Raw genomic sequence first — 27,144 nt, 5'->3', positions numbered from 1 at the left:
ATGTGTATGTAGGTATAAATGTATGTATGTTATGTGTATGTATGTATGCATGTATAGGTATACATTTATGTATACGTGCATGTATATGTGTATGCATGTATATGTGCACACATTGTATATGTGCATGCATGTATAAGTGCATGTATGTATGTGTGTATGTACATATGTATGTATGCATGTATATATGTGTATGTATGTATACGTGCATGTATGTATGCATGTATGTATGTAGATGTGTATGTAGGTATAAATGTATGTATGTTATGTGTATGTATGTATGCATGTATAGGTATACATTTATGTATACGTGCATGTATATGTGTATGCATGTATATGTGCATGTATGCGTGTATGCATGTATATGTGTATGTATGTATGCATGTATAGGTATATATTTATATGTATGTATATAATGTGTATATATATATATATATATATATATATATATAATCTAAGAAATTTAATAAAATTAAAATAAAGAATTCCCATAATTTTTAATTTGAACTAAGTCTTGGGAAATTAAATAAAGCAAACTATTATTATCCCGACTAGAAATAAACTGCTATAAAAATAGTTTGGCTACCAGTTTTATCCTTTTTTTTACCCTGATTATCGTCACCCTAAGAATGCATATATGACTCATCCGTCTCGAAAAGGTGAAATCATTTATATATAATGGTGTGGATGATGAGTTCTAATGAATCATTAAATTAAAAATAATACAATACATGAATTAAAAATAAATCATTAAAAATACTCTGGTACCACTAGAATACATTTTGCAAAAAGCGCACAGAGTTGGTGGCCCTGTACTGCAGTGCAATTGAAAAATCAACGTAAGCGACAAAAAATTCAAAACTGAGACTTTTATACATTTGACACCTTTATATGGTAAGCAACATACTGAAAAAAGTGTTTTTTTTTTTCAAAAATAAATTTTTTTGATCAGTTTTTTAAAATTCTATTTCAGCATTAGCAATAGAAGGAAAATAGTTGTTACGCCACTTTTCTCAGAATCAATCGTGTAGCCCTTACGCTGTTTTTTCAATTGCACGGAAGTGTAGACAATACCATACCTGCCAATTTGTGCGGTAGTTGAAAAAGATTTTACAAAGTGATAAATGAATTTGAAAGATCAATGTATCAAAAATGTAGCTATACAAATTTTAATTCGAATGAAGTAGTATTAATTAAATCAGGGGTTTCCAACTTACATGAGGCCGGGGGCCGCAATTAAAAACACCAGTCAAATTTGCGGGCCGCAACTTTGTCAAAATTTTATATAGGACTCTTTTATGTTTTAAGGAACATTAAATATTACTGTCAGATTGTACAAAATAGTAGTATTGAATTATAAATTTAAATAAGAAGTAGATTTTTAAAAGCATATAAAAAAATTCTGGCTACAATAACTTTAATGTGTGCACCTATGTATTAAACAATTAATGTGCAACAGATATCAAATTAAGATATAACACTTAAAAGTATCTAAAACCCATATAGATTATTTACGAAAATGGTCCACCAAAATTTGACAACTAATATATTTTGGTTCACGGGTAACAAAAAAGGCTTCGCTGGCAGCCAGTTGGAAACTACTGAATTAAATGAATCTACTATTGCAATCTACTATAAAAATAGTTTGCCTACCAGTTTTATCCTTTTTACCCTGAGAACGCATATATGACTTCGATCTTATATAAATATTTTTTAACTAAAAGTTTGTCCCGGTACGTTAAAAAGCTTGTTCTGAAACTTTTAAATTAAAATAAATTACACGCTACTATTAAGAAAATTATTTTTTAGCGACTTTACCTTTTGGCAACTTAGCAGTATATTAAAAGTGAGATAACATTCTTAAGCTTTCAGATGTCTAAAGAATAGTAGTTGCTTAACATTTAAAAGCAATTAAGTTTACATATCTAATGGTTTATAACATTCGTTGAATTAATTAGTATTACCGGACTAGTTACACTGCATCGGGGAGGATAAAACTAAGTTGATAACCTCTGATGTGAATAATTCTTTACTTTTGAAAAATATTGCGAATGCATAATTTAAAATTAAAATATAAAGTCTAAGATATATCTCTAAATACAAATGTCTTTATATCATTAAGAAAAATATATAAAAAAAATAAAAAAAGCAAATAATTAAGCTACCAGTTTTCCTCCCTTCCGGATAAAGGTGACTAACACCCTGAGAAAAAAAAAGTAATACATTTCTATACTGATATAATATTTCAAAACATGTGCTCTATCTTTCCATTTCCAATTTATTGTTCTGGGAACAGAAATATTTTCTTAAAAATAATTGTAAAAGTAAAGAGGTGTGTTTTCGAAAGCTCTTTCAGATACTTCGCCTATGTTATAAGAGTCAGCTTACTCAAGATTATAAGGTTTTAATGAGACATCAGGGGTTCCAATATTTATTTTAATCATTAATAATGGTAAAAAATTAGCCCGACAGCCAACAACTTTACAGTTAAATAATACTTCTTTTCATTCATCACATTCACCAGCATAATTCTCAGCTAGTAAATACTTAGAAATAAAATAATTACTCGTGCTTTAACCATGTTTCAGTATTGAAAATTTGAATATTTTATAAAAAACATTTTAGTTCACAAACTGGTAGTGTATAAATTAAACTTTGATATTTCTTATATTAACACTTGTCATTTTTCTAATTTAAGATTTGATGAATTCTTTATATATACAGAGATGCCAACTTGCTCCGGACAGCAAATATATATTTTAAAGTGGTAGTTTATAAATTGTGTTTCTTAGTTTAATAAATTCAATTTAATGGATTTTTATCCACCACTATTTCCAAATAATTTGTATGCTTATATAATTCACCACTTTATAGTACTTTATTTCATGCTATACCATTTAAAATGCAAGCAAAAATAGTCAAATATTCGCAAAATTTCCTTTGTAGGTGTTTACCGTTTTTTATAATTATTTCGGCGTCTCCGGAGCAGTTGGCATCCCTGTGTGTGTATATATATATATATATATATATATATAATAAAAAAACAGATACTTTGCTCCAGTAAATAGAGTGCTGATGAAAAAACAATTTGTAAAATGATATAATATTTCAAAAAATGTGCTCTATCATTCCATTTCCAATTTATTGTTCTGAGAATAGAAATCCCCCAACAGAAATATATTTTTTAAATAATTGGAAAAGTAAAGGGGTGGGTTTTCGAAAGCTCTTTCAGATACTTTGCTTCAGTTATTAGCGTGCTGATCAGTTTACACAAGAATAAAAATTTTTAATGAGACATTAGGGTTTCTCATATTTATTTTGGTGATTAAAAAAATTTCACGGAGAACCAACAACATATTTATAAAATGCATTTTAGTTAATAAGTTGGTATTGTTTAAAAATTAAACTTTGTCATTTTTTTATATTAATACTTGAGATTTTTCTAACTTCAGATATACTTGATGAATTCTTTTAAAAGTTTAGATAGATTACTAAAGATCATCTCTCTCTCTCATATTATGTATNTTAATGAAATTAAAGTAAAGAAAATAAAATGGCACGAGTTTCTTAAAGAAAGATTCCGTAAAGTACAAATGCATTGAAACGTAACCATTACGTTTTTAACCTTTCGATAGTGATTTTGGGTCGTTTAAAAATTACCTAAGTATATTTTGTAGAATTGGATCTTCACTCTCGAACTTCTTGGTGGCAAATGTAAGCAAATTGCTAATTCTTAAACTTTTGCTTACGTAAATGTTTTTTTTTACCGAAAATTTGCAATTTTTCAGAGTTTTTTTTCAGATAAAAGGAGTTTAGTATCTTACAAAAGCATTACTCACATTCATTTTTCATCCTTTGTTGTCGAAAATAGACATATTTTTAAAAATTTCCTAGATTTTATAAAATTCAATTGCTTACGCAGTATTTCATTGCTTTTTAAGTTTTTAGTTCAAGTTTGTAGACACTTACTGTTTAGTAATTCTTTCCTGTTAACATTGTAATATTTATTAACAGCATCCTATATTTGAAACGCTATGATAAGATTTAATCAGTTCGTTAAGCCAATGAGTAATTAATGAGATTGTTAATTGTTTGGTTAATAAGTTTGTTTTATGGACATTATTCTCACTAAATTTACTTTTAAATGGGCTTGAAATATGCAGGTTGTCCAATAATAACCTAGCTTAATATATTATTTAATAATATATATTATTAGCATATATTTATATATATTAACTAAGTATATACACTGTTCAAAACAATTAAAGGATATTGTAAGTCTTGTTATAAAATAACGGTGTACGCAATTTTTTGTGTGCATAAAATGGAAGAAGAGAGTCATAAATGCCTTCTTTCTTATTTTTAAACTTCGCAGTATACAAATATTGAGTTTGACGTCAAAGACGACACTTTAGCGGCAGTGAATTTGATTTGGCTTGTGATAGTAATGATATTGGCTTGTAATGTAATTCAAAGAGGAAAAGAATGATCGACATGTAAGAGCGTTTTTTTCTATGAGAATCGAATCAGAAGTTTGGAGAGTTGTTGGCCGGTTATAGGGGGCACAAGCACAAGTGCAGAAGTCATTGGATTTTCGGTGATTTCCAGGAACTGAAACCGATTTTTTTGGAGACTGGAAATGCAGACCGACGATCAAGGCAAGGGTGTAGAACGTGCAACAACGCCCAATAAAGACCGTTATTTAACGAAAAATGAATTATTTAGTGAAAAATATACGTCACCGTGTTAATAAAAAAATATTTATTGACATGGTGCGTTTACGCAATTTTGACCGAAATCGGGATTAAAATAATATGAATATATGTTTGAGTCTCCTACTCATATGAATCAGTAAGATCACGAAATCTAGACGATTTCTTCATAGTTTCTAGTTATCAAACACATTTTTACATCAAAATAAAAATAAAAATAATTTATCTCACCTTAATTAACTTAATTGTTTAGATTTGCAAAATAATTGAAGTTAAATTCCCAACTAGTGAAAATATTTTGAATTTATTAAAAATTTAGCTAACATGAAAAATGAAATTATTATGAAGCTTGATTTTATAAACCATATTTACTTTTTTTAAAAATCTATAGCAGTATTTAAATTTCGAGATATTTAATAAATATTTTTAAAGTTATTTTCAATTATTTTTCTTAAATATTTTACTGTTTATATTGAAATATTCTGCCATTTCAAGTACATATATTTTTATTAAAATGGATAAAGTAAAATTAAAAATAACAAATAAAATAACAAATTAAAAATAAAAATAATAAACAATCATATCGAAATTTAGACGCTTAAGACTAATAATAGGGATATTTAACTAATTATATTTGATTATTTATATTATAAAGTAACAAAATTATAATGTAACAATGTAACTGTAAACATATGTTATAAAAATATTTATTTCAAAGTAATCATTTAAAATTGCTAAGAAATAATAAAAATAGTTCCGGTGTGATTTTGAAATTATATCTTTGCTAAAATAGTTAACGAGTATTTACAGTAATCAAAAGTTAAAAGAAATTAAGAAAAAAAAGTTTAGGGATTTGATTGCAATGTTAAGCGAAGAAAATGAAGTTTTTTTTAATTATTATTAGTAGTATTATCCCAAATCAAATGGAAACAAGATCTGCAGAACCAAACCTGTAGCTATAGAATAATACAATTTGGGTTCTTTAAATGTTTAGTTTTTATTTACAAATCTTTATTACGAAGAATCAAAAATTATTATAGATGAGTGGTTGGGTCCTCAAGTGGTAGCAAGCAGAGAGTGAAGCTCTTAGTATTACAGAAAGAACTAAGTGGTTGTAAATGTTGACATTTGAGATATTTTCTGTGCAGTGCTAAAAAAATAAATAAATAAACGAAATTCCCTGAATAACTTTTAACCTAATCATCAGATTTTCATGTACTAGAATTCCATCTTAATGCATCAAGGGAGTGACATTAGATATGCTAGTTAGTTAGAGCAGAACCTTGGTGGCTCAGGGGATAGAGCCATTCACCTTCCAATAAGTGAACTAGGTTCGGATCTCAGCGATACAAATCCTAACGATGTCTGTCTTGCACCGACCACAGTGCTGACGTAAAATATCATCAGTGGTAGACGGATCATGGGTTAGAGTTCCTTTGCCATCAGGCTAACCGAGGGAAGTTCTCGTGGTCGATAACCTCTCCATGTAACGCAATGCGGGTTAGTTCCATCAAACAGACCTCCGCGAAGGCAAATTTCTCAATATGGTCCAATTGGCCAATATGGTAAACTGAGAAATATGGTTCAAATAGTTTGGTCAAAAGAGTGGTTCAAAGTTTGAACTTAATGTCAAATTTACTTTTTGCGTATTTTGCCATATCTCGAGATATTATTAAGAGAATTGAATTCCACTTATTCCAAGATAATTAAAGGAAAAAAAATATTTTAGTAATTATTAATTTTATATTAATAGTCTATTTAATAATAGTCAAAAATATTTTGTATCGAAAGCCACACAAATTTTTACATCATTTAAATGATTGTTATTTTAAGTAGCGAAATAAAACATTCGAACGAAATTGGTTGTGTAGTTCGTAAAAAATCGAATTTTATTGAAATTTTGCATTTTTTTTTTGCCATTAGAAATTAAATTTTTTTAAAATTATGAAATAATTTGCATACCTTACAATTTTAAATTGTTTTGACTATTTTTTAATAAAAAATGACATATAATAATAAAATATAATAACATAATATAATAAATAATTATTAAAAACTGTTATTTTTTTATGGATGATTTATAATTACTTTTTAAACATTCTGTATATAATTCTTTGACGGACGACTGTAACAATCAAAATTCTTTCTGTAATGACGGAAATAAAAAACTGTTTCAATTGAAAGGTATAGAAGGTTTTTAATGTCTACATCAGTGGTTCCCAATTGGTGGTCCGCGGAACCCCAGCGTTCCGTAGAAGGGTTAAAGAGGTTCCTAGAGTTTTTTAATGAGCGTATGAGAGAATGATTGAAAAAATTATTCAAAGTAATTTAAAATCAAGGAATATAATCTAATATAATTTTTTTTCTTTTTGTTAATGTTTTCAATTTTAAATGCGGAAATTGCTAATAGCTAGATTACTTAGATTTCAAATTTTATATTGTCGGAATTAGTGGAAACAAAAATGTTTTGCACTTTGAAAGTATGCAACTCACTTAAGATAAGGATTATGAAAGGAAAAAAAAACATAAACACTTATTATAACTACCAGTTTATCAAAAATACACTTGTGTTATACTACATAAAGTGAAAGTTCTAACTACTTATTCTGCCCAGATGACCATCGATGGTTCGATGTGCGGGCTTCAAACCCGTAGCTGGCGAGAGTCAGAGTGGTTCAATTCCACCTTCTGGGCGTTCTTTTACTGTAATACAAGTTACATAAAACATGAAGTTCGAAAAATACGGTATAAACGCTTTCTTCTATTTTCTAGGTCAGCGGTTCCCGATTTGTTTCGAGAACGAAACCCTGACTGATATCGACATCCGGAATCATAACTCGAGTTTATCGAATATATATTAAAAAAAAGATAATTTTACACGTCATCATCGTGCAATATAGTTTAACACAATGTTTCCCAAAGTGTGGTACGCGTACCCCCAGGGGTACGGGAACAGTTTAGTGGGGGTATTCGTTCTTATGCGAAATATCTTGCAACAAACGAAAATTTCAAAAAATTTTATTTAATAACAAAGCTAGCCATGAAAATTTACTATTACGTATTTTTCTATTGGTTATTTTTTGCAAAGTTGAACGAAAGTCAACTTTGTGTGGTGTGGTGAAAATTAGTGGTGTCAACAGCCAGTTGTGATTTTTAATTTTGTGCAATTTTTTTTTATCACAGCAAAAACAGTACCATCCTTCTCCTTGATGCAAATAAACTTATTAACAATACTTTGTACCAAAAAAGAAAAATAAACATATTTTTTAAAAAATACAATCATTTTTTTTACTAGTGGTACGCAGCGTTACGAAAAATTTAGAAAGGGTACACAAAAGTCATAAGTTTGGGAAACACTGATGGTTTAACTTAATGACCGATCTATTTTAGAAATTACTTGTTAAGCTATCGAAAGAAACCTTCATTTACGGCATTTTTTAATACGCAGCCAACTACATACCTGCCAACTTTTACGCATTTGGCGAAAATTTTATTTCTGTATTTAAAGAGGTAGTAAAATGTATGCTTTCTAAATGTTAATGGCATTTATAAACTTAAGTTATAATTTTTTTCATCCACCATTATTTTTAAAAAAATTACGCACATATATTGATATATAATACTGTTGTGAAAGTCAGCATATACTTGTTCAAAATGCAACGTATGTTTCTGTTTAAAATTGTAATTCAAATTACGTTTTAATACCACTGAAGAAAATCATTCTTGAAAGGATTAGAAGTTGGCAGGTATGCAACTATTTCTGTCATACATGAGATCAGATTGGTAAACCATGATTTGAGAGCAAATCAGAATAGCTACATAGAAAAAATGCACGATTTGAGGACACCATTCATTTATAGAAAATATTTGATTACATAGGCAACAAAAAGTTTTTTGATGATAACTAATATCCGACTATAATAATAACATGAGAATGCATATACATCACCTCCTACATCAGAAAGCCTCCACACGGTTTTATATAAGTAGTCTGCGCAGACTATTTAAAAGTGAACAGTTTGAGAGCATGAAACCAAATTCTATTTTAAAAGTGACTGAGAGGAATTTAGCTTATATATTTGAGAATTGAATCTGTAGTGGTAGACAGGCAAATAAGACAAACTAATCATATTCATAAATTAAACAAATTTTTAGACATATATTTGCTACCACTTTCTTATTTTTACTAGATTTTCTATTAAAGGGCTCTTTTGTAAACTTGTTTACCTTCATAATGGTCTGATCGGACTACCTATAAAAAAACAGTGTGGATGTTTTCAGTTTCAAAGAGGTTAAGAGGTTATACCGAGATAAAGGAACTGAAAATATCTTTAGCAGATACAAATGCTGCAAAGTAGGCATATTTTTTCAAAATTTAGCTACCGCTAAACTATTTCCGGGTTGTGCTTTGCAAAAGTCTGAAGTGATTAAAAAGTTCATATTTGTGTAAGTCAAATAGTTACTTTTTTCTATTGAAAAAACATTGTCCTTTGACTGAAGATCGGAATACAAATATTCATATTATTAACACATTATGCAGGGTTCGCGCTAAGCATTCCCCACCTCACCAAATGCGTAAGAATTATAAATTTGTGGAATGAAATCGAGTTTTGGCGAATGATTTTTTCCCATGAAAAGAAAAATATACATTTCACCCGATCTTCAAAATTGCGTTAAAATGAATTTTTCTAAACAAATCAGTATTTTTTTTTTTATATAAGAAGCAGATGAGCCGCATAACCAATGAGAATTGAATGCAATTGACATAAGCCTGAAACAAACTACCGTAAAATATTTTTCTATGGGAAAAAAATTAATCATTAAAAATCGTTAAGATTTGCACTTGGCGAAGACTTTCGAAAATTGGAGAATACTTTTGATATTAGGCTAATTAATTGACTGATAATTTGGAATCTTTAGCACAGGCCCTGATTATGGTATATTGAACTAACTTGCATCTAAAAAAGTCCTTATAATAAAACTCTTGTATTTTTTCTCTTCCTTTTTTTGAAAAAAAGTAATCATCCTTTTAAATAGAAGCTTCTGGCACAAATGTGTAAAACATTAAAAAAACTAAATTTTTAGTTTCATTTTTAATATTTATCTTTATCTTTTCTGTAAAAAATGCAAACTCGAATTTAGTTTTAAATGTCCATTGGCAAAAAAAAAAGAAAAAAAAAAGACAATTGCTATTTTTATTTAGTTCAAACAAGAGTTAACTAAATCTGTTCATAATTATTAAGACTTCAAATCATGAAATAAAATTTCTTGCAAAGATTCGAATAGTCGATGCAACAGTGAGATTCCTCTTCTATTCACTGATTGGAAGTAGATTAAGTGTCGAGCTAACGTCTCTTTTGATGACGTATCTGTCATTGTATTGTGATGCACATCATTAATGGCAACATCAATGACCCAAATAGAAGCTTATTTCCAAGAATCGCGTCTTTTATCAATAGAATAAGCAAATCGATTTGGTGTTTTATCCCAGCTAAGTAAGTTTATTCAACCTATGATTTCTATTCAAATATGAAAAACATGTAAAACATTGAGGAAAGGGTATTGCACCCAATATCGCAAATTGAGGTAATGAAGTCATTATTCTTTATCTATTTTTGGAAAGAATCCCTCAGGTTCTAATACAATTCGATTTTGATTAGTCAAATTTAGGAGAAAAAATAATTTATTAAGTTTCTTTTACAACCTTATGACGATTGTATAGAATAAGCTGTATATGTAGTGATAACCACTATAATAACCAAAATAACGTGTAGTGGTAACCACAAATATACTGAAATATAAATTATAATTTTTCATGCATGGTCTTTGTTAAAGACAGTCATCTAAAAAATTTACAAAAAATTAGCTACCATTTTTCTTCATTTTTCGACGCAGTTCGCATTTTTCAAAACATTTGGAGGATACTTTCAATCATTTTTGTAGCTAATTGGGTGATGTTCAGTTGGTTTGTTGTATAAAAAAATTTGCATTATCTGTTTGTCGGAAATAAGTTGTTATATATAGGAAATCGTGTGTTAAATAGTTTATGTAGTAAAGAAAAAAAACTGTAGCAAAGCTCATCTTCTAACTGGAAAGTCTGGTGTAACAGGAGGAGCCACTTTATAGAACCACTTTATACTGCAGCTCTGTTTCACATTTTTGTAGCTAATTGGGTGATGCAGAGAAGCCAGCTTGCTCCGGACAGCGAGTAAATATTTTCGAGTGGTAGTTTATTAATTGTGATTCTTGGTTTAATAGATTCAATTTATTAGGTTTTTATCCATCACTATTTTTAATTAATTCAAAAGCTTTTATAATTCGCCACTTAGAAATGTTGTATCTTTTATAAACTACGCAAAACTGAACAAATATTTGCAAATTTGTGTTTAACGTTATTAACCGTTTTGCAAATTGTTTTGGCGTATCCGAAGCAGTTGGCATCTCTGGTGATGTTTAGTTGGTTTGTTGCATTAAAATGTTTAGCACACTTCCTCAGAAATAACAGAAATCTGCATTATCTAATTTGTCAAAGTAAGTTATTACATATAAGAAATCGTGTGTTAAAAAGTTTATGTAGTAAAAGGAAAAGCTGTGCTGAAGCTCATCTTCTAACTGGAAAGTCTGGTGATGCAGGAGGAGTCACTCTCTAGACCTTTAGACTGCAGCGCCGTTTCATATTAGCACTCTGGTTACCCAGTACCAGCCCTAGTGGGCTCTCTATTATTCATCGTATCTGATATGATTCAAAGAGATAAGATTAAGATATGGCTAGTCAAATAGTCTAGTATATGGATAACAAAAATTTATATAGCAAAGAAATACGATTCCCCCGCGACTGTGGTAGCTTTTGGTGTGTTGATCCACGTTTACATCAGTCTGATATATATGAATGGTAATAAAGTTAAAAAAAGGCTGCACTATTTACAATACCTTCTTGGACAGTATACCACCCGATAAGAAAAAGGCTGCCTATAGGTTGTGTGTTATAGTTTTACGTAAAAATTCTTAGCTTAAGATATTGAATTTTGCTTTGTCACATTTTCAGCTTTACTAAAAAAATTGCAGTCAAGGAATCGATATATTGAGAGAGTTTTAAATGATGTAGGTCATCTCCTGAAGTTTGATTTGATTCATAACGTAGTATGGAGCATTTGTAATATTTTATTCCGTAAAATATCAAGTTTATTTAACAAGTGATCTGGCGCTGTACACTATGCTGGTGAAATATTAAGTGGAATATTTGTCGCATTTTTTAAGCTTTACTAAAAAAATTGCATTTAATGAGCAATATATTGAGAGAATTTTAAATGATATCTTCTTTATATGGTCATTCGATTTAAGTCTATTATTTAATATTAGGTCAAGGTAAAATTTTCTGCACCACTGGAACAGTTTAGAAATCATCGTGAGTTTTTCAATTAATAATAAATTGCTTTTATCAGTATACCCGCCAATTTGTGCACTACTTCTCAACTTCGTAGCCAAAGTCTTGAAATGGAAAACTCAGGGTTTAAAGAGTTTTCGGACAACTGCTGTGTCATCGGCGTAGAAGGCAATTAGATCATTGGAATCCCCATTCTCCTTTGGGAAATCTGATGTAAACAAAATATACAAGGAAGGCCCAAGAATATTTTACAGGGGTAGCCTGGCATGTATGTTTTTAACAGTAGAGCGAGCTTTATGGGAAGATCCATTTGTTAAGGAGGAGTGTAGAAGCTGTGAAGTAAGTCATATATGCATACCTGCCAACTTTTAATCCCTTCCATTATCATTTTTCCCAGTGGTATTAAAACTTCCATTTTAAGCAAACAAATACGTTGTATTTGAAAAAGATTAAGTTGACAACCATGATAGTAACGCATATTAATATATAGGCTTAATTTTTGTAAGAATAGTGGTGATCAAAATCATTTAAAAATTAAATTTATAAAAGAAAAAATAGTATATATTTACTACCACTTTAAATATGAAAATAAAATCTCCGGCAAAATCCGGGAGAGTTGGCACGTATGCATAAGGCAAATTGAAGCTATGTAATTTTATTATATGGCTTTGATGCCAAACGCTATCAAAAGAAAACATCTGGTAGTAATGCAACTGACGTCTCTTTTAAGTAAAAGCCATTTGAAACTAATTCAAAAAGTCTAATGAAGTTAGTAGTTTTCTTAAATATTTTGACGAATCCGGAGCAATCTGCGTTCAGCCAACGCCTCCTACAACTGAAAGCCTCCACACGGTTTTTTATAAGGTAGTCTGATCAGACCACTATGATGGTAAACCAGTTTTCGAAAGAGCCCTTTAATACAAAATCTAGTAGAAATAAGAAAGTGGTAGCAAATTTTCGTCTAAAAATGTGTTTAATTTATGAATATGATTGATTTGTTTTATTTACTTGCATACCACTACAGATTACATTCTCAAATATATTTGACAAATTCCTCTCAGACAATTTGGTTGCATGAGGAACAACAGGTTCACTTTTTAAATAGTCAGCGCAGACTACTTTTAAAAAACCGTGTAGAGGTTTTCTAACCCCGTACAGTTTCTCGAAAAGAAACTCAAGGTGGAATATTAAACGGTTTCAAATTAATAATTAAGTTAATAATAATATATATAAAGTTCATTGAAAATTTCTAGTGGTAAAAAATTTCTATTTAAAAATATTAAAGTAAAAACTAAAGTTAAAATTATTATATTTTGTTTCTTCTTTTTGCACACGAGTAAAAAATATATCAAGATTTTCGATTTTCTCCCCAGTCGATGCATTTTAAGAGTTTCTTCCGCATTTTATTCAAAAAATTCAAGTTTGATCCAACACAATTTTAATAATTAAAATTTACCATTTAATGCATTGGTTCTCAACGGGGGCGATACCGCCCCCTGGGGGCGGTGGGAGTATGATAAGGGGCGGTGAATTTGTTTTGGGCGGTAGGGGGCGTTGAATATGTTTTGGGCGGTAAGGGGGCGATGAGCATGGTTTGTCATTCAAATTTAATTTTAAAACTTACAAATAAAATTATTGAATTAAGATTTATTTAATAAATAAAACTAATCTAAAATTAATATTAAAGAAAAAAATATGAAATTAATATAATAAATAAGGATTATCCGATACACCGTCGTACCAGCTATAAAACGAACTTAAAAGACACCTATTCTTCGATCCGAACCAACACAGCTCAGCGCATGAGTCAGTAGTGATGTAGTAGTAGCCTCTGATTCATTCAAGCCATTTGGTGGAAATTGAAGTGCATGCGCTTTCAGTATGAATGTTTGACTGGACCCGTGTTTGTTAAGCTTTCTTGCAGTTTTTTGCCCAGTTTCGATTAGATCTCATAGTTTATTTGACCAGGTACGTGCGCGAATTAATTCTTTATCATAAATTATTTATTAATTTTGAGAAATAGTTGATTGTCTTTCATCGTCTGTATTTTGCTTACACTAACAATGTTGGTTGACAAAAAGAAGTGTCATCAATACGTGCTTGAAGTTGGGATTTGTACAATCACTGTTGAACTCTCAATTACCCATGTGTTTAAAGTTTTATCTAATGAGGTAATGAAATCATATCGTTAGCAGCAGCATTTGCAAAAAACTTATCCTGACAAACAAAATATAGATTTGTCATTTTTCTCAAACACATCTTGTTTCACGTTTCTGAAGGCGTCTTCGGTCTCAGGGTTACTAGCAACCTCATCACAAAAATGCGACGATGGTTTGATAGCTTCTTATAATACATCAAAATTTATTTCTAAATCTGGGAAAGCTCATACCATCGAAGTAGACTTGATACTGTCGCTTGTCAAGGAAGTTTTAGAAACTGTTTTACACCAGCCAGTCGCATCCAATGCAATAAAAAAACATCCCATAAGCAACGATTCAGTACGGTGACGAAATGATGAGATGGCCGAAGACGTTCAAATTTCTTTATGCAAATTTTTGATATCCATCGAATTTTCCTTCAAGTTGATGAATCAACCTTGCCAGGTAATGTAGGCTTTACTGTAGGCATAGGTCCGGTTTGTAAAGGTAGGAAACATTATTCAAGATATGTTTTTTGCAAGAAGTTTGATTATACAGATATCAAAGGTAAATCTATTTTTAATACTGTCGAAGATTATTTTAAAGAGAAAAACATTCCTCTTGCGAATATTATGTCCATTTCCACTGATAGGTTAATGCAATGGTGGGTCGACATCGTGAGTTTATCGTCCTTTTGAAAAGGGTGGTACCAGATATTTTAACTGTTCACTGCGACAGACAGCATTCAGTAGGAAAAACTCTCAGTGACCGCTTGCATCAATCATTGCAATATGCCATATCTGCTGTCTACGATTGATTATTCAGACGCTTGCTACTATACACCGAGATTCACTGGCTTTCCAAAAGCTTCTGTCTCAATAGGTATTGGAATCTTTTCGACTCTGTGCCTCGGAAACAGAAATGCAGCACTGAGAGACAGATTGCTAGAATTTATGAAAGGTTGATTTATCTGTAAAATGTAATGGCGGTTAATTTGATCCCTACAAAATCAGTTATTTCAGCCTTTTCATTTTGTGGAAGCAGAATTTTGGTTGGAAAGAGTTTAGCCAAACAGGCGAAATTTTCTCTGATGACGCATAGGAATATTGTCAACACCTTGACTCTTGGCACATGGACTTTTCTGACCCTTTTAAAGACGTTTTGTTCTCTTGAAGTCCCTCAATGGTTTTGTGGGTTTTGAACCCTTTTGTAAATATTGAAACAACAGAGGTTTACGAGGAATAGGTCGAATTTTTAACTAATGAACCTTCAAAATGGTGATCGTCTCATAGAATTTTTGCTAAAAGGTAACATGAGTCGTCTCTATCCTGGACTGTAGACAATCGTTAAATTTTTTTAAATTGTCTTCCCTGCCTCCTAATTTGTCGAAAGGGGATTCAGTGCTGTTACGGATCTTGTCACAAAAAGGAGAAATTGACTCGAAATTGTGCAACGCGGGTATTTGCGTCTTCATCTCACTAAAAGTATTAAACCGAGAAGGAATTATTGACTGAACCGTTAAGTACAATCATCCCACTAACATAGTTACTTCCCACTAACAATGTTTCGTTGATATTACTTTTTAGTGTAAAAAATTATTTTGTATGTTTTTTTAATTATCTATTAAGAATAAATTATAATTCTTAAGTATAGGTTTCTTTGTTGTATTTTTTTTTTCATTAAACGTATTTATTTTGATCATAACAAATAGACTGTGATTACCTGTCGTGAGAAAATTATCGAGTTAATTTATTCTTTTTTAAAAAACCAAACAAATTTATAGCATAAAAATATTGTTTAAAAAGTTTGTCTCTTATAACTCAGCACACGTCCCTCCGTCCCCATGCTCTAGTCTAAATAACAAAGGGGGGCGTTAAAATTTTTTTTGCTCCTTAAGGGGGCGGCAACGTTAAAAAAGTTGAGAACCTATGATTTAATGTGTGGCAAATCTAATAATAAAATATGTTTTAATTTTAATTTGCTACTAAAAATGTGTCGTAATACAAAGTTCAAAGAACTCTATAGATTTCTAAGCTGGATAAATTGCAAATTATATTATATAATTAAAATAGTATATAAAATAAACGTTTTTTAATGACATAGATAATATATATGTTAGACTTCTATGTCTAAATAATATATAACATCTACATTTTTATATAATTTTTTTTAAAAGTTAATAAAGTTCTTAACAGTCCTTCGGATACAAATAATCTAAACAACTCTTACAAAACGCATTAGTTTTGTACTATAAAATTATTTTAATATAAAAACATTTTTTCTTGAAATTAATTTTATATTTTGTGGGTGTATGTGTGTGATAGAATTTTTTTTCTTTCGAAAAATAGATAAACATATATTGTTTACCTTTAGATTAAAATTAGAGAACAACTGCCATAGTTAATAGAATTATAACGATTCTATTTATTCAAATATTTAACAATCATCCTAGTTTTGAAATTAAGTTTATTGGATACGTAACTATGAAAGGTTTGAATTGTGGTTCTAATTAAATAAAATATGCAAATAAACATTTCAGCAGAATTCGGCACGTTTAAATGCTTCTACTGTATTTTAATCTCAAATATATATAGCAATTCGATATATATTTTTAGAAAAGAAATCTTAAAACTCTAAGCGGCAAATTTAATAACAACAATATTTATTTGAATAAACTTTCATTTGAAGCCGAAAATGACTTGTAATTTGAAGATAAAAGAGATTTATAAGCTTTATAGCTTTCTAAGCTAATTAAATTACAAATTTAATTTATCTATCAAAAGATTTTGTCTTGGATATTCATGCAACAAATATTTATCTAATATTTCATGTTATTTAAAATGCGATAGTGACAGTCCTTTTATTTCCTTGGGCAAATATAGAAAACTTTACGAATGGCATTCTAGATAATTATGCAGATATTTTAATGCAGAATTGCGTTTTAAATATTAAAAATGTATAAAACATTAAACTTATTAAATGCATTTGGCTTTTTTTATAACAAAGACAGTGTAACTTTAAATATTGATTGTCAGAATCTTTGTTTAATTAGTAAAAGTATATATTGCGTATCAAAATCTATATACTATTGCAATTATTAAATATCTAATCATGATTCTAATTTAGCGATCGTTTTCTTTTGGAGGAATATAGAAGCGACGACTGATTAAACAAATGATATCGACTGATTAAAAATTGTTATTTCTTTCCTATTGAATTGTGGGTAATGTAGATTGTTCTAAAAGTCAAATATTACTGTGAATGTGTTAGCAAATCAGATGAATAATATTTTCTGAAATGTTTAATGTATTTTTTCCGAAAAATCCCTTCATTCACTCTAATTATTCTTGAATGAGAGAAACCAAAATTTTCTAAATAGTATTAAAAATGAAGATAGATGGATTTATTTTCTCAAATTACTTTTTTTTTCTCACGAAAAGGAAATCTGTTTCTTAAGGAATTATTTATTCACTAATCAATCATTTAGATCATATAAATGAAAGAGCAGTATATTTTTTCCCCATGGGAATCTACTAGATATTTAACTATATTTTCTGGAGTTTCAAGCGATATTACAGAGAATTAAAAACGGAAAGTTTCTGCAAAAATACAGTAAAATATTCACTTAAAGATTCCGTTATTTTTTAGAAATAGTTAAATAAAACTTTGTAAATTACTTTCAGCTCATTCTTAAACATTTATAAGTCGGTGCAAATAGTTTATTCGTGTGTCTAACCCTGAAGCTTGACTTTATAACTTTGTCATATGGAATTTAGATTTCCATTAAAAAAATTAAAATTGAAAGCAAGTTTTTCACAAGGCTAATATAATTAGTTGTAGTTTTAATGTGTGTTAGTGGAATATATAAATTTTTTACTTTATATTTTATTAAAATATCACTTTCAGTAATGTTCTTACACTTGAATTTTTTTAAAATTTAATATCCAATTTATAATTCAATAAATCTATCATATTTTCATAGCTATGACTCAATTTTCTTTTTAACTAAGATATTCAAATTAATTTATGTAAATTTCTTTTTTTATGTTATCACTTCTTTACGTGTGAATGAGTTTACAAGCATATAAACAGAAGCAAACCTCTCATAAGACTATTGTAATTAGTTGTTAAGTTAAAGTTAGTGGAATAGGTGTATTTATATTTAGTTTATATTTTAGTATTAAAACATCACTTTAAATGTCTTTGCCCCAAATGAAGATTTTTTTATTTAATTGCCAATCTATAATTTCAAAACAAATCTTCCCTATTTTAATTAGGCGTTAATAAATTGAAATTCTATAGCTTTATTTACCGCATGCTCCGAAAATGGCAGCTGATTGAATAGTCAATTTACTCTGACTTGCCTAGCAACAGAGATGCCAACTGCTCCGGACACGCCAAAATAATTTAAAAAAAAGTAACCAACTACAAAGTAAATTTTGCAAATATTTGACTATTTTTGCTTACTTTTTAAAAGATATAGCATGACATAAGTACTTTCTTTCTTTATTTAAACAAAACTGGGTGCCTAGGCATCACCTCCTACATCAAAAAACCTCCACACGGTCTTTTATAAGTAGTCCGCGCAGACTATTTAAAAAATGAACCAGTTGTGCGCATGAACCCAAAACCTTTTATAAAAGTAATTGAGAGAAATTCATCATATATATTTGAGAATTGAATTTGTAGCGGTTGACAAGTGAATAAGCAAATCAATAATATTCATAAATAAAACAAATTTTTAGTCATATATTTGCTACCACTTTCTTATTTTAACTAGATTTTGTATAAATTGACTCCTTCGGAAAGTGGATATCCTTCACAGTGGTCTGATCGGACTACCTATAAAAAACCGTGTGGAGGCTTTCGGTTATAGGAGGCGTTGCTTACCCCAGTGACATAAGAACTATTAAGTGGTGAATTACATAAGTTAACGAATTATTTAGAAATAGTGGTGGATAAAACTCAACTAAGTTGAATTTTTTACACCAAGAATCACAATTGATATATTACCACTTTATATATACTGTCCGGAGTATATATAAAGTATATATTTGCTGTCCGGAACAAGTTGGCATTTCAGTAGTTACTTAAAAAAAGAAAACTGTTACTTTTTCTTAAAATAGAAAAAAAGTGGTATCCCAGTGTTTCATTCGTTTTGCAGAAACACGATAGTTTTGTTTATCAAAATATAAGTCGTTATTTTTTGAATTGGAATAAGTCCATTTGGAGCCAAAAACCCGTATTTTATTAAGTTTACAACTGTAATAATGAGCCCCCCTTTCCCAATCGGATTGCTACGAGATTTCATCCATTACCCAATTCAAAAACTCTTACGGCCTGCCAACTTCTACGATATTCGTAATACATTTTATAGAGTGGTAGGCATTTAAAATCCAAAACTTTTAGAATTTTAGGTAATTTTTCCAACATTTTAAAAACCTTACCACGATAGAGCTAAGGCGAAGTGGCGTTATGAACTTTTAAAGAATTTGTATGTTGTGGTGTGGAAAAAAAGCTTAAATGAATAAAGAATAATACTTTTAAACATAAACATAGCTACCACTCAAATAAATGTTTACACATAGGGTAGAAAGTTGACAGACCTCCTTCTAGCCATCTGAACCCAAACTGCCGTGAGAGTTATCGCCCAATCAGTCTACTTAACATACTTAGAAAAATTTTCGAAAAAATCATCTACAACAGAATAAAACCCCTACTTGCAGCCCTTCCCGACGAACAGTATGGATTCCGACAAAAACTAGATACCACCAAACAGTTACTCCGAATAATAGACTATACTGGCAGAGCAATCATAAATAAAGAAACAATAGCCTTCCTGATGATCGACATATCCAAAGCATTTGATAAAGTATGGCACACTGGTACAATATATAAACTCATACAGCTGAATTTTCCACCCGGCATAATCAAACTCCTATCCTGCTATCTTTCTAATAGAACATTTCAAATCACCATCAAAAACAAAAAATCCACAAAGAGAAACATCACAGCCGGAGTACCACAGGGCAGCATTCTGGGACCGATATTATACATATTATACACTTATGATTTTCCTATAAACAAAGCCGATTATAACAGCATAACAGCCTATTACGCAGACGATACCGGTATTATTATTAAATCCAGAAACCCAAATCATGCTCTTCAAAAACTACAAGACCATATAGACGAAATAGAAGACTGGTGCTTAAAATGGAAAACTGCAGTAAATGCTGGAAAATCACAAATATTAATTATACAAAAAAGAAGAATTAAAATACTTCCACAACTTCAACCAAAAATGTTCAACATACCAATACCAATAGTTAAAAAAGCAAATTATCTTGGCCTTATAATCAATAGCAAACTCACCTGGAATGNCTGTTTATACAATTATTTAGAACTAAAAGTTTTAAGTATTTTGGTCTATTTTATTCATAATTAACTAATTTAACCTTTAAAAGTGCTTTTTTTAAACAAATAACAAGCGTTTTTACTTTTGTTTTAAATGTTTCATTACATAAATCTTAATAAAAAAATGTGGTCTTTGTGAAAGAATCCGTTAATTAGTCTGTAAATGACATTTTCACACTATTTTGAATTTTGTAGCGTGGATATCTGTTTTTTTATTGGTAAGTGGCACTCTTCTCCACATAAACACCCTCATTTAATGGGTGGTCGATAAATTGGTAAGGGGCAATTTTGTAGCGTTAAAAAATAAATAAACGTTTGGACTATGAAACAGTACAGCAAAGTTTGCTATGTAATATGTTTCTATTTTATACGATGACTAATTAATGGTAGAGAAAGATTAAAAATTTACTTTTTGTCAGCACTTCTCTACAAATATATATCTAGTAGAAATATATCTTTTAGATACCTAGATCAAGATAGTGTTGTGTAGATCTATAAATCGACTACATCAACTTTTATCTATCAATAGATACTTTACGATTCATCAACTACCGATTTACCGATTTAAAATTTAATTTTCAGTGCTCCTAGCCCGCAGGGTTATCTACACTTTCATCGAATAGTGAGAAAACAATAAGGGAGGAAAGGGGGTCAGGGGGCGTGCAGGCATTCTGCATATAAATGAGATAAACAGTTTAGAATTAATTGGCGCCAACACGGGCGCAGTCTGGGTTAAATATATACACATAATAAAGTGATTACATTGAACAATAAATACGCATATGATGAAATTAAAACTTAATAATAATAAGAGAATATATACAAATAACGAAATAATTACATATGTACATCGAAGAGCGTTTGAACGTGGAAAATCGAAAGGCCCTTTTTAGGGCCAAAAAATATTACAGCGAGCTACGCGAAGAAGCTGAAGGTCCGTGGTTCCTCTTGATTCCCTGCATCACTCCCTCGCCTCCCCCCCGAAGGGCTTCATTGGTGCAGAGTGATACAGTTCCTCTTGAGTATGATTAAGTTTAATAACATGTCTTATATACTATTTATTTGGTATTTAATATTTATAGTGGTAGCTACGCCACAGTGTATTGACGAAATTAATTTTTAAAGTTGAACAAAAAACCTTTAAAATTTCCAATAGTATATCGGCACATTTTTCTCCACTTTTTAAATTTTTTCCGGCTGTGGACTCAGAGACTTATAATTTTGCTGATTGAAAAGGTATCATAAAAAATTACTTTAATGCTTAGATTTAACGTTAAGCAAAATATTAGTTTTAACACTATGCAAAAATGGTTTTTAATTACGATGCCTGGGGTAAAAAATACCTGATCATTCCTTTGATTGAATAAAATTCTTTGTGAAAAATTATTAAGAAGTATACTTTTTCATTTGTATCTAGAAAGAAACACGACGAAAATTGTTTACACGACAGTTTATATTTCCTTTCATTTTTTCTCTGTGTAAGAAATATCAAGCTTTTTATTGGATATTTAATGAAATAAGACTAAAAAGAAAGCTTATAATTTAGCCTGGAAAATATCAACCTTATACCATTTATGTGGCTTTTATACCTAAAGCATTTTGAAAAAGTTTACTTTTCAGAAATTCTTGTTTTTTATCTTGAGAAAAAGGAGTTCAATTGAAAAAATTGTAAATTTAAAAGCAATTTTCTTAATGATAGATGCATTGCCAAGCAAAATAACATTATTATTTTTGCTTCAATGCTTTAAAAGCATTTTATGTTTCATTATAATTTAAGAAGTAAAGTTGCTTATATACAGCTTTGATGTAACACAACATCTTTGAGTTTTTTTTTTAAAGTTTTTTTTTTTAAATTTCTGTTCTTTTAACTCAGTGTAATCAGAGTGTTCTTTTGAGTAGAGTTCATTAATATTTTAAAGTTCATTAAATTATAAATTTAATTGGAAAGGGAGCTCTAGATGTAAGTTAAGATGCTAGAAGGGATGCCACCGGCAACTAAAAAAATAAAATTTGGCAGAAACTCAATTCATTTTTAATTATTTATTTATTACTCAATTGTAACTACCAGTATGATTTACGTTTTAATTTATTCATAATTAAAAATATATAATAATATTTAAATATATCATTCCCCCCTCCCTCCAAAAAAAAACTAAAAACAACATGTCAGAGAAAGTTGAAAATTTCATTAAGTGAGAATTTAATTCTTCACCACTTTTTCCAATTTTAGTCGCCCGTGGCAACCCTCTGTCTGCTGAAGATTTTAAAATTATTTAATAATTTTGCAGTCGTTTTATAGACATAAACTTAAAAACAGAAAATGTTTTGATATCTTTATGTCAAGAAAGTAATCATGTATATAATTTAATTTCAAATATTGTAAATATGTTTTTTTTTGTTATAAGGAAATTTTTGTTATAGATTTAATTGTTAATTGAAGTAACTGTTAAATAAATTTTCATGGTTATACTAATTTCAAACTCAAAACTGAATATTAATCCGCTTCACTTACATTAAATAGAATAATTTGTTTAAGAACAATCTCTTTTATTCTTGTTAAATTTCGTGTCAAGAATTTTTTCTTCCTTTTTTCTCAAACTCAGATTTTTTTCGATTCGCTCTATCTTATCTTATATGTACGAGAAAAAAGCTATTCCTGGAACAAAAGTAATTTAATGAAAAAGTAAAGAAGAGAGATTGAGGCTATAGAACTAACTCTGTGTATGCCTTGAATGTAAAAATACTTAACGTTTGAAAGGGAAATAATATAACAGAAGCAGAGCTAGTTTTGAAGCTAAGAAGAAAATAACAGAAATAGTATAAACAGAGTTCTTGATCAGAACATTGATTAACTCATACCCTGCCGAGGGGGCGTAAACGCAACATTTTGTTGACCGTTTACCTGCCGGACTCTTATTTTGCGCTAATGGAAAAAGTGCCTTTATGAAAACTGCGGAAGCAGGTTTGCATATAAATTAAATGGGAATTTTTCTCTGCTAACTATTATTTTTGTTAAAAAATATAACTGTTTTATTTCAAAAACATTTACATACCACCAAATATACGATATACAGTTATATGCCACAAAATATATGATATACAGTTATATACCACAAATATAGTTAATACATCTTGGATAGTAAGAATATATTTAGTTTTTCTAATTGTAAATGCTAAGAATAAAACTAGTACCTGTACCTGTCTTTAGCATTTCGAAAAGTGACATGTTTCAAAAATGGCGCATTAGCATTTAGCCCTTTGCACTACGATGTCCCGACGGAGGCGCCATTAACAGTCACCACTTTAAAATTAAAGCATTTTATAGCTTAATAATTAGTAACCACATTACTTTAAGATTTTATGTATGACTCAGACTTGATTTTATCAATTATTGTTCATTCTGAGATTTAACTTAATGTTAACGCAGCACCTCCCTTCCCTTCCACCACATATTATCCAATTTAGATGAAAGAGCAGATATCCATACATGGATAGGTACTCTGAAAAAAGTTGATTAGTTAGTTAGTATTACTTTAAGAATTTTAAAATTGTATAATAATACTATATGTATTTTAATTGCTTGAGTGCTGATGTTAGATCAAACAGCTTTTAAAAGTACTCGTAGTGCAAACTATTGCGCTTCTTGCAAATCACTTAAAATAATGAATAAAGAATTTAAGGACAAATGAAAACTAAATCTTTCAGAATTCTTGGTAACTTAGCTAGCAAATAAAAGGCCTGCCCAACAACTAGACTCTAATTAAAAGTTTATGAGATCTGCGTCAAAGTGGCATATTTTATAAACTTTTGAATCATCTAGATATGGTAAAATAATTTTAAACTAAATTTACAAATTATGAAATAATACATTATAATATAGACTTAGCTACCGCAAAAAGAAATGGCCTGCATACAAAGTGCTTTATAAAAATAAATATAGAAAGGTTTTAAAAATATGGCGCATACAAAGTGGATATTTTTTAATTTTAGCTATCACCCTAAGTTTAAAAAGGACCGCATTCGAATGATTTCAAATCGATACTGAAGTATTTTTATACTATAAAGTATGGACGAAATGTGCCTTCTTTTTTCCAACGTCAACCTGGGGAATGACCTTTCGTCAATACAGGCATCTGAAGGGCAGGTTTGTTGGTCACTCTTTCAGCGGCACCATATTAGATGGGCCGACGTTGCTCGAAAAGTAAGGACAGACAGCACAGAGAATGAAAGAACATCCATGCATTGCCTTTACATTGTACTATTTACGATTGCTTCTTTCTTTACTTATAATTACTACTATAATATTGTTTAAATTTTCCTAATCTGGAACGAATATTAAGAAACTTTTTATAAAACAACAAAGTAAAAAACTTTTTAATTTAAATGCAGATAAGCTAAATGTATCCTTTCTATTTTGAGAACATTTGCGATGATATTACCCTTATATTTTGATTCATTTACTTTTACAACTTCAATACTACTGTTATAGTTTTAATTTTGCCAATCTAAAACGAATTTTATTAACAGTTGTTTTATAGCACAGCATAGTAAAAAGTGCTTTGTAATTTGAAAGTACTCCAATTCGCTAAACGTATCCCCACTATTAAAGTAAATTTATAATATTACCCTTATATTTTGATTTATTTACTTACACTTAATACTATTAATACTTTAATAATACTACTTTATTACTGTTATAGTCTAAATTTTCCAACTATAAAATGAATTTTATATATTTATTACATTTAACATTTTAAGGAGCAAAATAGTAAAATTTTTTTTTAGTATTAAGGTAATCAAATATGCTAAATGCTTAGTATTCTTTTAAGCAAATTAACTATAATATTATCCTTATACTTTGATAAATTTTTTTTACTTATTAGTATTAAAACTTTAATATTAATGTTATAGTTTAAGTTTCTCGAATCTAAAACGAATTTAATTAATAAAATCTTTTACAAATCAACATATTGAAAAAAGTTATGTAATTTGCAGATGATCAAATATGCTAAGTGTGTTTCTTAGTATTCACGTAAATTTACTGATTGATTTAAACTCACTATTTTTAAGGAAAGATTTCTAACTTATTTTAATTTAAAAACAGTTAAAATGAAAAACTAAACAAATTTAATTTTATGCATATGATTTTTATTTCAAAGCTTACAAATTCAATTCTATCGCTCGAAAAGAATTTCGAGTGCATCTAAAACGTATTTTATACTAGCTTAAATGTTAAACTTTAAAGGGATTTGATTTATTCATTGAATCAATAAATAATCCTCCAACATTAAGCCTACGACGCTTGCACGTAAGCAAGTAAGCAGATGCATATTAAGAATTAAATTGTGATTTCATTTATCATCACATAAACTACTTTAGTTCTGAAATCGAAACTATTAAGGATAATTCGATTTGTATGTCAAATGATACTTAAAGCGTTGGTTTCCTACATGACAGTAAAAAAAAATGATTCTTTAGGGAAGATGCATCACTAAAGCAATTTTAACTAGATTGTTATAAAAAAAAATTAAACATAATTTCTTCTGAATTTAATGAGCGTATCTATTTAATTATTTTATATGATGTATCTCGGAGGTATATATTCTATTAACTGCTTGCGAAATAAAAAAAGTCAATAACGGATTAAGAATTGAGAATATTCTATTATCGTCAAAATTTCGCAGCTCTTTAGCTAATTGCTATCTAATTTAATTAAAAAAAACATCAACTTAATTTAGGTATATTTGAAAATGTGGTATATATAAATTAAATGGGAATTTTTCTCTGCTAACTATTATTTTTGTTAAAAAATATAACTGTTTTATTTCAAAAACATTTACATACCACCAAATATACGATATACAGTTATATGCCACAAAATATATGATATACAGTTATATACCACAAATATAGTTAATACATCTTGGATAGTAAGAATATATTTAGTTTTTCTAATTGTAAATGCTAAGAATAAAACTAGTATACGTACCTGTCTTTAGCATTTCGAAAAGTGACATGTTTCAAAAATGGCACATTAGCATTTAGCCCTTTGCACTACGATGTCCCGACGGAGGCGCCATTAATAGTCACCACTTTAAAATTAAAGCATTTTATAGCTTAATAATTAGTAACCACATTACTTTAAGAATTTTAAAATTGTATTACAGTAGTATTTTGAGTATTTTAAATGCTATAGTGCTGATCTTGGCGAACAAAGATCTTAAAAACTCTCGTATCCTTTGGCCAAGGTGCTGATATTAGATCAAACAGCTTTTAAAAGTACTCGGGGTGCAAAGGGTTAATATACATTTATTATATATTCCTTGTTTATATTTTTCCAATTCCCCAATGATATTATGAGTGAGCAAACATTTCGTAATTGTATTAAAAAAAGTACCTTTTTGACCACTTTTTTCAAAAGTACTGCTTCGGAAATTTACGTTTAATTGAAATTGATAATTTCAATATATATATATATATATATATATATTTTAAC

General features: G+C 29.3%; 1 protein-coding gene and 1 non-coding gene across 2 annotated transcripts in view; one reads left to right on the top strand and one right to left on the bottom strand.

Moving 5' to 3' along the window:
* Window positions 1–27,144, bottom strand: part of LOC107449653 (uncharacterized) — a 202,462-nt gene that overhangs the window by 57,786 nt on the left and 117,532 nt on the right. The window lies entirely within an intron of this gene.
* Window positions 7,318–7,404, top strand: TRNASTOP-UCA (transfer RNA opal suppressor (anticodon UCA)). Its single transcript has one exon. It is a non-coding gene; the product is annotated as a tRNA-Sec (tRNA).

The sequence above is a fragment of the Parasteatoda tepidariorum genome, chromosome 6 (assembly GCF_043381705.1).
Source record: "Parasteatoda tepidariorum isolate YZ-2023 chromosome 6, CAS_Ptep_4.0, whole genome shotgun sequence".
Taxonomy (NCBI): Eukaryota; Metazoa; Arthropoda; class Arachnida; order Araneae; family Theridiidae; genus Parasteatoda; species Parasteatoda tepidariorum.
The sequence above is the reverse complement of the archived record's forward strand: the minus strand, read 5'-3'. Positions and strand labels throughout refer to the sequence as shown.